Source organism: Crassostrea angulata, unplaced genomic scaffold (assembly GCF_025612915.1).
Source record: "Crassostrea angulata isolate pt1a10 unplaced genomic scaffold, ASM2561291v2 HiC_scaffold_19, whole genome shotgun sequence".
Classification (NCBI taxonomy): domain Eukaryota; kingdom Metazoa; phylum Mollusca; class Bivalvia; order Ostreida; family Ostreidae; genus Magallana; species Magallana angulata.
Window position 1 is genome coordinate 7036 of NW_026441574.1, and position 16909 is coordinate 23944.

At 35.1% G+C, this 16909-nt stretch overlaps 1 long non-coding RNA gene across 1 annotated transcript; it reads right to left on the minus strand.

Annotated features, from left to right (window-relative positions):
- Positions 1 to 219: 219 nt before the first annotated feature.
- Positions 220 to 1554, minus strand: LOC128168616 (uncharacterized). Its single transcript, XR_008241423.1, has 3 exons — positions 1009 to 1554; positions 725 to 844; positions 220 to 564 (listed from the first exon to the last, which is right to left on the minus strand). It is a non-coding gene; the product is annotated as an uncharacterized LOC128168616 (long non-coding RNA).
- Positions 1555 to 16909: the final 15355 nt, after the last annotated feature.

Consider the following 16909-nt stretch of genomic DNA (forward strand, 5'->3'; position numbering starts at 1 on the left):
GGGGGATCTTAGTTTTTTAGGCTGTTTTGCGGGATTCTCCCGCGCGATGCGGGAGGGTTAACAGGTATGTTATGATGAGGTTGATTATTGTACACAAACAAAGCCAAGTTATAATTATTTGAGATTTTTGTGTTACTTCACAAGCCAAGAATTTGAGTTTTAAAACAAAGGTCAATGAATAAGCTCAGAATGAACAACTTTGTATTGCCAATATCATACATGCTAACTTTTGAAAATCTCCATGGGGGATTTTACGCGCGACGACATTCTCCTAAAAGGAAATTTCGCGGCATTTTGTCGTGTAATTGCTTTGTATAAACAATTGAACTCTTAGAAATTCATCTGTTTCTTTATCTATTTAACATTATCCTTATGTGTTTATCAAACAATCTCCTCTTTCAAATGAAATCATAAATAAAGTACATAACTTTATTTTCATATATTAAATCAATCTTTATTAAATCTTTAAAATCTCAGCGAACAATAAATAGTATGGTATAGCAGTTCAAAAAGCACGAAGTTCTGCAACGCAGTTGGCAAACAGGACCTCTGCTCTTGTGACATCTACAAAATAAAATGAATAATTAATTAAATTAAATATTAAAAAGCATTTATGGGTCAAGTTGCTATAAAAAGTGAAAGAAAGTATTTATAATTGTTTCCTGACTTAAAATTCTTTATAGATATTATATATTAGCTTATTTATATTAAAAAATGTAGTTACCTTCATCTTGCTCCAATTTTGATTTCACAAAGAAGTTGGTAGCAGCAGGTGGCTTGATGGATGGCTGTTTTCGTGATCTTTGTAACATCATTCATTCCACCATGGTCTACCCTAAAATTCCTCAAAATAAAAAAAAAATGTTACTCATAAAGTTTAACATATCTATTCTTCTTGTAGTCTAGATAATGTATTAGCTGTCAATCTCTCCTAGTGTCATGTGTACACAAAAGAATGTACCCTGTCAATAAATATATTCAGTTGTACTATATATAAGTTAAACATACCTATAACACGGCAATATACATGGTTGTCATCCAATTACGATCCCGAGTCATCCCACAAATCGGGAATCTGCCTCCCGATATTGGGATAAAAGTTTCGTTTTCTTCGGTGGTGTAACCCGATTCTTGTCGAAGTTTGTGTAAAAACTTAGAGGGTGGCATTTTGCTGTTCATCCCGATACTTCCCGATTAATTACTATCAAAACATGCTCCTCATTAGGTTTGCAAACACCCAGACACAGGTAGCGTACAGGTAATTACATCTCAATTCACACATCCCGATATACACACACGCGATACAGGTAAACAGCAATGGCGGTCATAATCCCGCTTTTTGATTGGTTATCGTAGACAAGCAGCGCGGGATTTGAAATTTTAGATGGAAATCGGGACTTACTGTCGTAAAACGGGTTGGATTTTTTGAGAATCGGGATTTTGGGGTATTTTGACAATCCCGATCGGGATATCGGGATTTGTATTTTTGACGACGTGAAATCGGGAGAATCCCGCAAAAATCGGGATAGTTGGCATGTATGCAATATACCTATGATAACTTTCATTGCAAATGTTTATAAGTTTGATCTTGAAGGGATGATAAGAATATTAACTAGAGCAGAGCTCGTGGCAAAGCCCCGAGTAGGTCTTCCGTTGTTGCTGCGAGTTGAAAATATATGTTACGATTATAATGACTATACTTTCAGTTCTGCTTTTGTTATAAAAATGTGTTGTAATTGAAAGTCTGTATATAAAACGTGTTTTGAAAAAAGAAAGGAAGAAAATATTTTAGGAAAACTATTTGTCGAGCAGAGTTTATGTAATCGTTTCAAACATTGTTTAAAAAATGAGATCATGTTTAATGGCGAGTTAAATTTTCAAAGGGTAGCAAGCATTGTTATAAACATTAAACAGTATGTACTCATGATTCATGTCAGGAATTGTATTTCTTTTTTAAACTGAACTCGCCTACAAAACACGTAAACTTTTCTCAAAGATAACTTCTATATTAAAATATTTCTAAATTTTAGAAGACTATGTGCAAGTTTAGAATTGCGTGCTGACAAAATTTACAGACCCTAAAACGTACTACTACACCAAAAAAGCGTGCGGCCAACGTGCGAGAAACGTTTCGTGTAAACCTTTTAGAGTTTCATGTAAACCGTTTAGCGTTTCGGGCAAAGCGTGTAAATCGTTTCGAGCAAAGCGTGCGAGAACCGTTTGAAACGTTCATCAGATTTCATTCGGAACTCTCTGACAAGTTAATTGTTTCAAAATGGCGCGCGTGTTTTACATTACTTTAACAAAATTGAACGAATTTTTAACAAACAAAAGAAAGGTATATGTATTAAAAGACGACTAGTTACAGAGTACATGTATATTTAACGTTTTCATGCTATGTTTCAGTACTGAAACAATATTAAAATTCGCTATACATAAAAAATATTAAATACAGTTAGCGAAACATGATTTCTATTGGAACAAACCTAAATCAACTTTAACTTGCACGATCATGTTTTGATAAGCATGTATTTTTATTATCTATTTACATCGATAACTCTTACTGAGACCATTCGGCTGTGTACAAGCAGCACACATAACCTCGGACATCGGGCGAGACCTGCACCTGGCTGAACCTGTCAATCAAACTCTGTGTATTTGTTTTCATTGGATGGTCAGGCGTCTCTCTTTTGTCAAAAGCTAATGGAAAATTAATGAATTCAAGGTAATCGGAATCAGAATTTGATAAAGCACACAATTTAAATGATAGAAAATTTATTAATTATTTGAACAAAATTAAATGTAAACATTGAAAGGAAATAAAAAAATTAATTATTATGGGAATCTATACGCATGGTACTCAATTAAAATAGATTATATTATGATTTTATTATTTTATGTAGTAAAATCACCCTTCCAACTGTTACTCAATTACATAACAATTGTTGACCTGGGGCTATAAATGTTCTGAGCTGTGTGCGCTGAAGCGGCACAAGATTCTCGATCGCATGCGGCAATTGAATTAACACAGACTGGCCGAATAAACAAAGGGGTGGGAAAGTGAAACAAAATGTTACACATAAGAAGAAACCACCAAAAATGTTTTTCGACAGATCTTGATATCTTTTCTCCAATTAAAAAAAAATCCAGCGCGAGCACCTGTCAGCGGGGCGGGAGGAGTGGGGGGGGGGCAGCAATGAGTTCGCTTCCACAATGAAACTACAGAAGTGATTAATATGTGACCGATAGAATCTAATCTAAAGTTGTTTAAACTCATGTGAATATTTTCTAAAATAATCATCGAATGCCTCAATTCAGGGCATTCCTTTATCGTGCTAGCACCTACCGCAAACATGTAACATGGAACTTTGATTATAATTTGATTTGATTTTTAAACTACCTTGTACGCTATCGTATAAATCAATGCTTAATCAACTGTAAAAGTAAAATAACTTTATCTTAAACCAATATAATAGTTGAAAACATAATAAAATAAAGTTGTGTCCGTGCAAAATATGAAACATAAACGCGTCATAAGGTACATGTAGAAGAACACGAACCGACCGCGGATCACTTAACCACTCGCGCCGGATCTCCTCAGCCATGTGCGAGGGATGATCATTATTTAAAGGTTTAATATTTGAGGGGGGTGGGGTGGGGGGTGTTGATTTAAAACATTAATTGTACAGTTTTTAAAGTAGTTTACATAAACCAACCAACCATTAGTTTATGTCTAACGATTTTTCCGATATGGAGTAATATCGTTCATTAATATTCATTTACACTCAAATATTTCATTAAATATATACAAGTAGGACAAACCTTTATAACATAAAATTAAAACAGTTCTTGTATATACGGCTATATTAACTCAAACACGTTCATATGCATGCAAGTGTAAGTCGCGGTGAATCTTGTGTATTAAATAACCGCTTACCGCTAGGTAATGCAGCCGTGGCTGATCTCCTCGGCCGTGGGCGAAGGATAGATTACGTAAAGGTACAACGCACAGAAACGCACAGCTCAGAACCAAGGAAGATTTGAAAAGTTTGCAGTATAATGACCGTACTCTATCAAATAGAAGTTCTTTATTTTAAACTAAAAACCCACAATTGATCTATGTCTATTATTGCTTTAGAGAATGACATTGCTTTTATTAATTAAATGAACTACATGTATTTCTTACTTGACATCCAATCGTTTAATCCACAAAAGATTTTGTGTAATCAAAACTAAAACAATTCTTGAGTTCGCGGCTAAATAAATTCATATATGAGAGACGCAACTCTCGTGTATTAGATAACCACTGACCGCTAGGTAGTCCAGCCGCGACCACGGTGACCGACTTTCTCGGCCGCGGGCGAGGGAGAGCTTACGTAATGGTACACACACAGCTCTGATTCAAGGTAGATTTTGAATGCATGATGTTTATATTAAAAAGGTAATGCATATATTTTTTCATTCCATATTTTGTGTTTTACTAGAAAAGAAAAAGAATGTTTTGTTTTCCAATTCCCGTTTTTAAGGATTGTGCACTATAAGAACTTAACAACGAAATAAACTCCTAAAAAAAAGCATGTATTCTAAAAAAAAAATTTCTTATGAATTAATGCCTCCTGTATAAACCAGCATACTTTCTGCGGTAACTTCATGCCAGTTGTACGCACAAAGTCTTTCGTTAACTTGTCAAATAAAAACAGGTACATGCTAACATGTAAAGCTTTTTACACTCATACTACACAAACCACTTACAAAATAACATTGAAACGACCTTCATGAGATCCCAACAAACAACTTTTCCAGCGACAGCCATATCAAAATCCTAACCGTTTTTGAGTTATTAAGCAAAATTTTTTAGGGGCCATTGGCCCTTAATTTAAGGGGCCAGCCCCTTTTTATTGGTGTCAAATGAAAGCCCTTGTTATTTTGCACAACTTTTATTCTACATGTCTTTACAAAATTGTTTTCGTTCAAAAGATATAAAGGAAAACATGTCTAAATTTTTGCACTTTTTTGAATCCTGTTTTTTGACCCCCTACCTTTTCCTAAATAAAAAACGTAATCTAAAAACATAAACAGATGTGCACAACTACAATGTCTCTGTTATTCAAATTCGTTGGATTCCCATTCCCTGCTATCATAGTCTCGGAGCCTTTGTCTGGAAACAAAAGGCCCTAAAAAAATTTAAAAGGGGAATAACTCTTTAACGGAAAGGGAATTCTACATTTTATGAATTGCTTAAGATAGTGTTTTGTAAAGTACATTAGCCCTGAAAATTTGAGCAAAAACCGTTTAGAAATGAGCAAGATATGAAGCCTCAAAGTTCGCGTCTAGGAAACAAAAAAAAAAAAAGAAAAATAAGAATAATCTTAATTTTTTTCCCGCACAATAATAGAAAGGTCTTCCGTTGGAAACGGAAGACCTTAATAATTTGAGTTGTGATTTTATTGACATGATTAGATTGACTTCAACAAATGAAGCACCGATCAAGCAGTCGTACTCTTTTTTTTTTTAGTCCCAATAATTGGTAGCCTTTAGAATCCATTCTTATATCTTGAAATGTTGAGACTCAAGTTCATTAAATCTTAGACTACATTATATTAAATGCTCATATCATAATCACTGTAAACTGTGAAGTCTAAAAGTATTAAACCACTTTTTATCGTGGGCGCTTAATATGTGCCGTATTAATTTAATATATGCTCTATGTAATGCCATATCGTTTCATCTTTATATGTATTGCTTTTAGGTCATCTGAGTCACTCAGATGGCCTACTGCAATTGGTCTTCGCCCATGGATGTACGTTGTGCGTTTACAATTTAACATTTTTAAATTCTTGTTGATAACTTCAGGGCCATTTGTTACCACTTTCTAGGATAAGAGGATTCTAAATTGTGAAAATGACAACCACCAGGGAGTCATTGTCAGAGCCATGCAGATATGCCAAAAAAAATTCAAATACTCAAAACTGTTCACACATGTTGGGAAAAAACCCAAAGTTTGGTTATAATGTCCATTCATGAAGCTCACCTAAAATGTGAAATTCATTCAGACCACTAGATCAGGGTCATGCAATGGTCTTAAGTTGCAGGGGACTGTTTTTTTGACAACAATTCACTGTAGCAAGGGATGTGTCGTCGGAACTGTGTAACAGGGTTTGAAATTAACAGTCGCCCACTTGCCATTTGCAACTAAGTTTTCGTGTGGGCGATTTGAAAATGCAATTCCAGGGGCCCACATGGCGATTAAACAATTCCTGATGCCAACACATTTTTTTTTCCAAATTTGTGCGAATGTTTGTATTTAGGTTGATCACTCAGACGCTTATCTTTATCTATCCTCACTGTAAAGCCTAAACGTCTTGATGATCAAGACTACTGAAGGTCATTATCAGTCAAGCGTAGTGTAGATACAAAGTTGTGAAAATTATGACTTCTGAGGGTAGGGTGGGGCCACAATGGGGGGTTGAAGTTTAACATAGGAATATATAGAGTAAATCTTTAAAAATCTTCTTCTCAGAAACTAATCAGCCAGCAAAGCTGAAACTTGTGTGGAAGCATCCTGATTCCTCAGGTAGTGTAGATACAAAGTATGTATTATGTATTATTGTACATTGTCTAGATAGTTTATATTATGACTCCATTAAGCTGATTTTATCATACCTTTCTCAGGTGAACGATGTGGCCCATGGGCCTCTTGTTTGGAACAGGTCACATGTTTAATAGACAATAGTACTATTTCAGACTTGCATAGTTTATTAAACTGTAATATGAATGAATCACAGAGGAAGCTTCAGATGCAGAGCTTGATCTCCATTATCAAGGATGCTAAAAAATATATCTTAGTTATTACAGGTCCTAACTTCACCAAACTTGAATGGATGTTGTGTCTTATGATACAGATGCACCTGACAGGCATGGATGTTGAATCTGAGCCATAGGTTGCAGATGCTGGAGCAGGTTAAGGTTTTAATTGCTAGTGCCCTCTGATGATGATATCTTAGTTATTACTGGTCTGAACTTCACCAAACTTGCATGGAGATGCGTCTTATGTATACTGATGCACCTGACAGGCTGAATGCTGAATCTGAGCCATAGGTTTCGGATGCTGGTTGAGGTTTAGTTTTTTTGGAACAGGTCACATGTTTTATAGATGATAGCTTGCATAGTTGATTTAACTATATTATAAATGAAACACAGAGGTTGCTTCAGATGCAGAGCCTGATCTCCATTATCAAGGATGTTAAAGAAATCTCCTTCCTCACTCAAACCTGCTCGATAGATAGATGTGTTTGTTGATATATGATATCACATGACTCCTATGATATAGTATTGTATGGTATGAAACAATATTGTTTAATATGATACAATATAATTTCATATGTAATATTATAAAAAGTTATAAAATACGATATGATATTGTATCAATTTTTTTGATATTTTATGTTATGATATTGTAACATGATATCGTTATGTATAGTATTGTATATTATGATACAATATTGTATAATATTATATTGTATTATTAATTTATTATTTTATCACATGATACTATTACATAAGATATTGGGGGATCGAAGCTTGAAGTTTTACATAGGAATATATAGAGTAAATCTTTAAAAATCTTCTTCTCAGAAACTAATCAGCCAGGAAAGCTGAAACATGTGTGGAAGCATCCTCAGGTAGTGTAGATTCAAAGCTGTGAAAATCATGACCTCTGGGGGTAGGGTGGGGCCACAATGGGGGGAGGGTCAAAGTTTTACATAGGAATATATAGAGTAAATCTTTAAAAATCTTCTTCTCAGAAACTAATCAGCCAGGAAAGCTGAAACATGTGTGGAAGCATCCTCAGGTAGTGTAAATTCAAAGTTGTGAAAATGATAATCCCTGGGGGTATGGTGGGGCCACATGGGGGGGGGGGGTATTAAAGTTTTACATAGGAATATATAGAGTAAATCTTTAAAAATCTTTTGCTCAGAAACTAATCAGTCAGATGTTTCTTTATAATTGTTAAGACTTTGGCTCCAGGACAATTCTTCGGCCTCACAGGAAGGTTCAAAGTTTGATGTAGCTTTTTATCCCATATATAAACAATTGTTAAGGATCTTTTTGAGAACTGCAATACTCAACATGTGATATGACTATCAAATTATCCTGTTAGAAAAGGGACTAATGATTATAAACATAAGAATATCCAGGAGGAAAAATGGATTTTATTTATACAGGACCTACATGTATTATTGTACATTTAAAATGCACCAGTTAACCATTTTATACATAAAAAATTAAAATGATCTCAAATCGTATCCAAGTCTCTTTAAAGTTTTTGAAACAAGTGACCTCTGATGATAATATCAAAGTTATTACTGGTTCTAATTTCACTAAACTTGCATGGATGATGCTTCTTACGATATTGATGCACCTGACAGTCTTGAATGCCGAATCTTAGCCATAGGTTTCAGATGCTGGATGATGTTTAGTTTTTAGCTCACCTGAGCTGAAAGCTCAAGTGAGCTTTTCTGATCACTTTTTGTCCGATGTCCGTCTGTCCATCCATCCGTCCGTCTGTCTGTAAACTTTCTACATTTTCGACTTCTCTCCAGAACCACTGGGCCAATTTCAATTCAACTTGACACAAAGCATCATTGAGTAAAACGGATTCAAGTTTTTATAAATGAAAGGCACAGTCTTTTTCAAGTGGAGATAATTAGGATTTATTGAAAAGAATCTGGGGGTATAAGCCAAGGCAAATGCCCTAGACCCTCTCGTACGTCTTATACGAATTTATAAACGTATGAGTTAACTAGGTGTTTAAACAGAGGACAGTATTGTCCAAATGAAAATGTCCAAAACTGCGAGAGATGAGTAATCGACATTTGGAAGATGTAAGTGCGTTTAAATTTTGTAGTATCTATATATACTTATATAATTTAAAACTGGCAAATTTGTAATGACAATAACTGACTCATTTAAAGAGTTTAATTAAATGGTAATGTTGATTACTTTCTAATAATATTTTATTAACCGTATAATTTATCTCAGTGTAAATAATAAAAATAATGCAGTTGAAAAGGAATGATCTGCATCCCCGCATCAATTAACAGTATTTTTGAAGATATTTTAACCTAAATATATAAACAAAGCAAAGATCAGTTAATAATTTTATCATTCAGATTCATCAACGTATTCCCCTGCATCATCAACACTTGTTTCATACCCCCTGGTTTCAATTACATTACAGTTATGGCTATAGCAACCCAGGTACCAGATCACACTACAAATGTGAGAGCAACAACCCAAAGGTCTTGCTCCGCTCTTGCACTGGCAGTACCATGATGTCACGGCACAATCTGTGAACTTAATCTACAGTTTGTACAGGGTACTGCTCGAGTGTCTAGATTGAAGCCTACAGTGAATCAGGTCGGATTCCATTTGTGACACATCAATAGCGTACTGACCAGTCTCATCGACATGTTCTCTAATGTAAGAGTTTGCCTGGCGAATTTGATAGGTTTCAAAAGTTAATTGTCTAACATCTTCTTCCGACAGAGTGGGAAAGTTAACTGCAGCATCATGTGCATCAATTCTCTTCCAGGATTTAGAGTTGGCACGATATTTGTAATGTGGTTCCGTATCACAGAGATTTTTCAAGACATTTTCATTTTTCTTTGCCATCATTAACATTTAACCATTACCAAGATCGTTTGGATTATCTGATTTTAAGGGTGGTCTGTATTTGTTGATCAAAGAACATACGATTCTAACATAGTCACCTATGGAAGGAATGTGCGAATTACACACCACATTGTCCAAAAATCGCCATTTTTTAAGTCGACCGTTTGCTGCCTCCACTACCCATCGGATTTTAGTAACCAATCGTGATGAATTTGCATCGGATGTAGAATGTTGTGTGCAGGACTTTGGTAAAAAGACTGGCATTTGTGTTTTGAACCCGCATTCATTTAGAAAATCAATGGAGTCACGAAAACCTCTATCAATTACCAGAACATCGTTTTCATTGAGAAAATTCAAAATACTGCATCTATTTGTCTCCATTATATTTTTTATTATAGAAGCGTCATTGTTTCTACCATTTGCTAAGTAAGGCCCAAAAACTTCTAAAATGTATCCGGTTGTTGTTGTCACCAAAAATGGTTTCACCAAAGGCCGTCCTTTGTGCATAGAATAAGAAAGTCTTTGGAATTTATACATCGAACTATTTTGTATGTATATATACGTACTGTCTAGAACTAATATGACAGTGTCTGATATGGGATCCGAAAACAGTTGTTTTGATATATCTGTCGTATGATTATCTATGACATTTTGTCTAGTAATATGGTCAAAACCAAGGTTGTGTGGAACAAAATCTTTCATAATCGCTTTTCGAGCACTTTCAACGATTTTGGCTACTTGTCGCCTACATCGAAATCCACAAAGAGTAGCCAGCAACCCATTCGATAAACCGGACTTCAACTTGAAAAGAAGAATACCAACAGCGTTTCTAACTGTTCGATTTTGTGTATTTCTCATTGACGTTACATATTGTAAAACTAGATCGTCGAAATTGAGTTTGGAGATTCCCAGTAAAGAATTGTAATCTTCATCTTTGATAAGTTTATCAAAACTTAGGTTGTAAGTGTTACAAGAACCCATTGCTCTTAAGCGAACGTGTTCGAGTAAATCTTGTATTTCTTTAGATGACAGTGCAGAATTGTGTTTCTTATATTTATCAAAGTCAACATGTAAATGATCAGTATTAAGCCGTTTTCCAAGTAAATGCTTGCGACAACATTTGCACCCAACTGGTACAAGCAATTGAAAGTGAATGAATGCATCCATTCGTGCCTCTTTTGGTACAACTACTATGTTATTTCTTTCGCAACAAAAACGCATTTGTTATGTGACTTTCCTGCCGATACAATGGGAAGTGAAATACATGGCGAGTTAGTTGTTGAATTTCCTTTAGGCGCACACTGTACCTTTGATTTGGCTTGTATTCTGCATTTCGTGCATATTTGACTACTTTTGTCCAGTGTATGTCCCTGTTGTGTTAACAAGGCTTTCAAGGATTGAATATTATGAGATGATAATTTCGGTCGGGGTGTGGATCGCGCCCTGACCGAAATTATCACCTCATAATACTCAAAGAATGATTCCTTATTCCTTATATAAATCAAAACCAGATAAAACTTATCAGCATGTTTACCAGTTGTTTTTTTCACAGTTCTCGCGTGAATGTCAGTGTAGATCTTACCTCCTTCTATCACTAAAACATCATTTAAGGAAATGGTATATAATAGAAATTCATATCTACCGTGTTAATTATGTTTATAATAGGGGAATTCCTATATTCAGTTCAAGATCCGCTCCTGAATTCTCATTGGCTGTCCAAAAATAATACCGGTCAAGGTCAGTAAACATGGCGGACAAATTCAACTTATGTTGTTGACATACACGAAAAATAACTGATATATGGACTATACTTGATATTTTGATTAATTTATGCCATAGACATCTACAATGTTTGAGTTCAGGTAAGAAATGCAAATGTTATTGTCATTTATATACGATTTGAGACGAAATCGTTGTGGGAGTGAATCACAATTGCACCATTACAGAGATCCTATGGAGTTGTAGCCCTCCCCCCCAAAAAAAAATCGGGAGAGGGCTCCATTATTGCAGCTAATCTACCCTCAATGCGATGCGCCGCTCAGGCCTTCAGGCCTTTGATTTTTCTATGGACCTACATGGGCATTTGCCTCAGCTTATTCCCCCAGATTCTTTGCTGATATTTTTAAAAAAATTTCTTTTCAAAAACCATTTGGGAAGAAAAGCTGAAACTTGTGTAGAAGCATCCTCAGATAGTGTTGGTTCAAGTTTGTTCAAATTATGGTCCTTGGGGGTAAGGTAGGGCTACTATGGGGGGGGGGGGAGGGTCGAAATTTTACATAGAATATATAAAGTAAATCTTTAAAAATCTTCCTCTCAGAAACCAATCAGCCAGGAAAGCTGAAACTTGTGTGGAAGCATCCTCATGTAGGTTAGATTTTAAGTTGTGAAAATCATGACCCCCCAGGGGTAGGATGGGGCCACAATTGCAGGTTGACCTTTTACATAGGAATATTTAGTGTAAATCTTTAAAAATCTTCTTCTCAAAAACCAATTGCCCAGGAAAGCTGAAACTTGTGTGGAAGCATCCCCAGATTGTGTAGATTCAAGTTTTTTAAAATCATGGTCCTTGTGGTAAAGTGGGGCCACATTTGGGGAAGGGCGAATTTTTACATAGAGTTATCTTTAAAATCTTAAATTCTCAGAAACAAATCAGCCAGGAAAGCTGAAGCTTTTTTTGAAGCATCCTTATATAGTATAAGTACAAATTTGTTAAAATCATAATCCTCGGGGAAGGGTGGGGCCACAATGGGGGGGGGGGGTTTGGGTTGAACGTTTCAGGGGTGGGATGGGGTCACAACAGGGGGGGGGGGGGCAAAAATATACATAGGAATATAGATAGAATTTTTTTTTTAAATATCTTTTCTAAAAAGCACATGCCAAGAAAAGCTGTAACTTTACTAAAAGGAACCTCAGATAATGTAGATTCAAATTCTTTGAAATCAATATCTTGAACTGTAGGGTGGGGCCACATTGGGATTCCAATTTACAATTGTTAGTTGTTTGATGTAGGTTTATATCCCATATATAAACAATTGTTTCGGATCTTTTTGAGATCTACAATGCTCAACAAGTGATAAAGATATAAAATCATCCTATTAGAAAAAGGACTTGATTATAAACATAAAATATACAGGGTAAAAAAAATGGATTTTTATTTATACAGGGTCTACATGTAAACTACAATGTCCAGATAGTTTCCATATGACTCCATTAAGCTGACTTATCATACCTATTGTTGCTCAGGTGAGCGATGTTGCCCATGGGCCACTTGTTTGGATGTTTTAAGGCAGGTCTTGCATAAATTATCTAGCACACTTTTTGCACAGTACAGTTTGTTTTGTGAACAGACGGTTCACTTTGTGAATTGTACGGTTAACTTTGTGAACGGTAAGGTGTGTTTCTTGCACAAACGGTACGTTTTAGAGGTGTAGTAGCACGTTTCAGGGTGTGATTGCTGATTAAGATATATTATATTTTATCATATCCTATTTTTAATTTTAATGAATAATGTGATATAGTATATTATCAGATATGATATTGTAACATAAGATATGATATTGTAAAATATTATATGATAGTGTAACAATATGATTTTTGATTTATTTTTGTATTAAATCATATAATATATATTGTATAATATGATATGATATTGTATAATATCATTGCTGTTTTTGAGGTCAATACGATGATTTTGCTACCTGAGAAGTGCAATATTCACCGAGCCCAAAGGAAGAGGTGAATATTGCACTTTGAGGGTAGCAAAATCATCATATTGACCAAAAAAACAGCAATACATGTAATTGTTAACCGGGTTTTCCAACGGAAAAAAACGGTTATTAAAATGGTGAAAATGGCGGGCGGGCAGGTGGGCGGCTGCCAAAAGGGTACCCTCATTGTACGGATAACTCTCAGTGTTTTCCCCAGAAAATTTTTGAAGCATAGGGGGGGATGTGTCAGAGTAAGTGCGTGGTGCGTCATCAAAGCGCCTAAACCGGTGCGAAATCACTCTGCGTAATAATAATATAACCATTTGATGAAACGTACTACATGATATGTACTATAATTGATGCATTTTCATGAAATCTACATCAACAAGGATCATTTCAATTTATTATTATATTTTGATATCTGTAACTATATTTAATATACAATTTTTCTGGTTTTTTCTGGCAAAACTAATAACATTTTTTTTTCAAAATCAGTTTTTTAAGAGGTTGGTCCTCACAAGTTTTCACAAAACACAAGAAATATAGATTCACATTGCAGTTCAACCTCAGCTTCTGCCCCACTCCTTCTTCTACATATTATATAGAGGAGATTTTTTAGGGAGGTGTTGAACAAGAAATAGGCAGAAGTCCATACAATTACAGCAAACTTGATTCAACTTATTCTGGGCAGATAATATTTCTTGTTTAAATTGGGGGTTTATATGAAAGTTTCTGTGATACCAGTCCCCTTCCCTGTTTACATGTATGTACATAGTCAATCATTTCATAGGCATACGATGTTTCTAGTCATGTGACTGCAAATAACTAGTTTTTGTTTTCTTTATTATGTACATTTTCTCAAGTTTTCAATATCCTTGCGGCAAATAAAGAGAATATCGAATCCAAGCTAACACCATCAAGTGAACATGTGCTCTTTTTAGATCTTGGAAAATCCACAACATTCGATAATGACGGAGATGACGAAAAATTCATATTATATTAAAACAAGAAGTAATCACGTCTCTATTTATGCATTAATCACCAATATATAAAATCAGTTTTAATATATTTCAATCATAAGCTAAGTCCTTTAACAGTAAACCACGTGTGCACCCTTACTGAGATCGATGTCCAAGTTAACTGCGCTCACTGCGGGTGCAAGTGGTTTTCTGAAGTTTGAGCGGAGAAACGACAATTTATATATACTAATTACAGTTAAGATGTATAATAATTGTAAAAAGAATTTTGCTTTGAAATAAACATGCATAGCGGGAAGCATGGCGGCACTGTGTGATGCATGGCGGGGGAAATTCACTGCATGGCGGTACCACCGTACCGCCATGCAAAATCACTGACTCCTCCTACAGTTTTCAAGATAGGAAGTTATTCTTTTGCAGATCAATTGTACATATATCAGAGGTGTGCATATTGCTAAGATTTTGATTTCTGTCAATTTATGAAAAAAAATACCAGCTTTTGAACTTACTCATCTTTTGGCAAAATATTGCATATAGGGTACCCTTATAGTACGGATAACTCCTCCTACAGTTTTCAAGATAGGAAATTGTTCTTTTGCAGATCAATTGTACATATATCAGAGGTGTGCATATTGCTAAGATTTTGATTTCTGTCAATTTATGAAAAAAAATACCAGCTTTTGAACTTACTCATCTTTTGGCAAAATATTGCATATAGGGTACCCTTATAGTACGGATAACTCCTCCTACAGTTTTCAAGATAGGAAATTGTTCTTTTGCAGATCAATTGTACATATATCAGAGGTGTGCATATTGCTAGGATTTTGATTGCCGATAATTTATGAAAAAAATACCAGCTTTTGAACTTTAAATAGTCATTTTTTTGGCAAAATATTGCATATAGGGTACCCACATTGTACGGATAACTCCTCCTACAGTTTTCAAAATAGGAAGTTGTTCTTTTGCAGATTTATTGTACATATATCAGAGGTGTGCATATTGCTAGGATATTGATTTCTGATGATTTATGAAAAAAGTACCAGCTTTTTTTGTCAAAATATTGCATATTATTACTCCATTTCACTGGATTCGGGTTGACATGGATTATGGATACAGTTCACATAAAAGAAAACCCGGTTTGCTGTCACATTGACAGCTTTTCACTTGTTTTATTATATGATTCCATGAGTAAATCAAACTACTCAAAACACTATTAAAGTCATCGTCCAGCAAATCAGTCAAAACATAGTCATACTAAGAATTTGATGACACCTTCAGTTCCACTTCTGACACATCAAAATTAGTGCTGAAATTTTCGGGTAATTGGTCTCCTTCCTTTACCTCTTTCACACAAGTTTCAGCACGGAGAGTTTTTGATATTTTATCTGACATCCTGCGTTTAATCTCGGGCTCAGTCTGAACAGAGTAGGTTTTAAGACTGGACTCTGCTCGGTGCCCCGTGATGCACATGATGTGTCGACCTGCAAACAAACCTGTTGAGTCCAGGGTGTGTACCAGTGTTGAATGATTAGTGTACCTATGCGATAAGCCTGCTTTTTCAGGTATCCTTGACATCATGTTTCCTAGAGTATTGTGTCCCAGAGGTATGTTATAGTACCAAATATGTGAATTTACATTAAATGTTCTTTGTGGCCTTTGAAAAAATCTATCACACTTTGGATTTAAATGCCTTTTGTACTTCATGAACTATTTCACTGTATCATCATCTATAAAATATCATGTAAATTTTGAGAACTTTTAGAAGACATTGAATATTTTATGTATAATGTATAAGGAGTACTACCATAATAAATCATAAATATGGCCTAAATGTATATATAAATGACCAAATTCTGATACTTAATTAACTTCTATTCATCTGTAGGTTCTAATATCTAGAAAAATGTTATTATAAATAGCTTACAAACCTGGCATTGCATACATTCTTCCTTCAGCTGTGTTGGCTTCCAGATGATGGTTTTACCTGAGTTCGTCCTTGTCCATGTATATGTAAAGATGCTTCTCGGCATCATGCCCAGCGCTGAAATCTGAGATCCTGAACTGTTGTAAATTATTACGACCTTGACCGCCAAAATAAAGAACAACATTTACAAAAAATTTCTCCAGGAGTTTTAAGTTGTTTTCTAAATCAGATGATTGGTACATCAGTTTTAAGTCATTCTTTTCAATAGTAGGGTAATGTGAAATTCCCCCTTCCTGTTTATAGTTTTGATTCTTTGGTTGCAGCCTTAAAAGCGAGTTGAGATTTTTATACCCCAGCTCCGAAGGAGAAGGGGGTAAACTGTTTTACCCTTTTGTGTCTGACTGTCCGTCTGTCTGTCCGTAACAAACATTTCTGTCGCATTTATCTCAGCAACTGTTTATCGCATATGCTTGAAGTTCTAACAAACTTTTTGATTTAGGCATGCCATATCTTGGGATATATTTTTGTACCAATCGGACATCAACTTCCTGTTAAATGACAGATTTTTTGTTTTAGCCAAAATTTTTAAACAAATTTTCGTTAAAGATTTCTCCAACTATTTACAG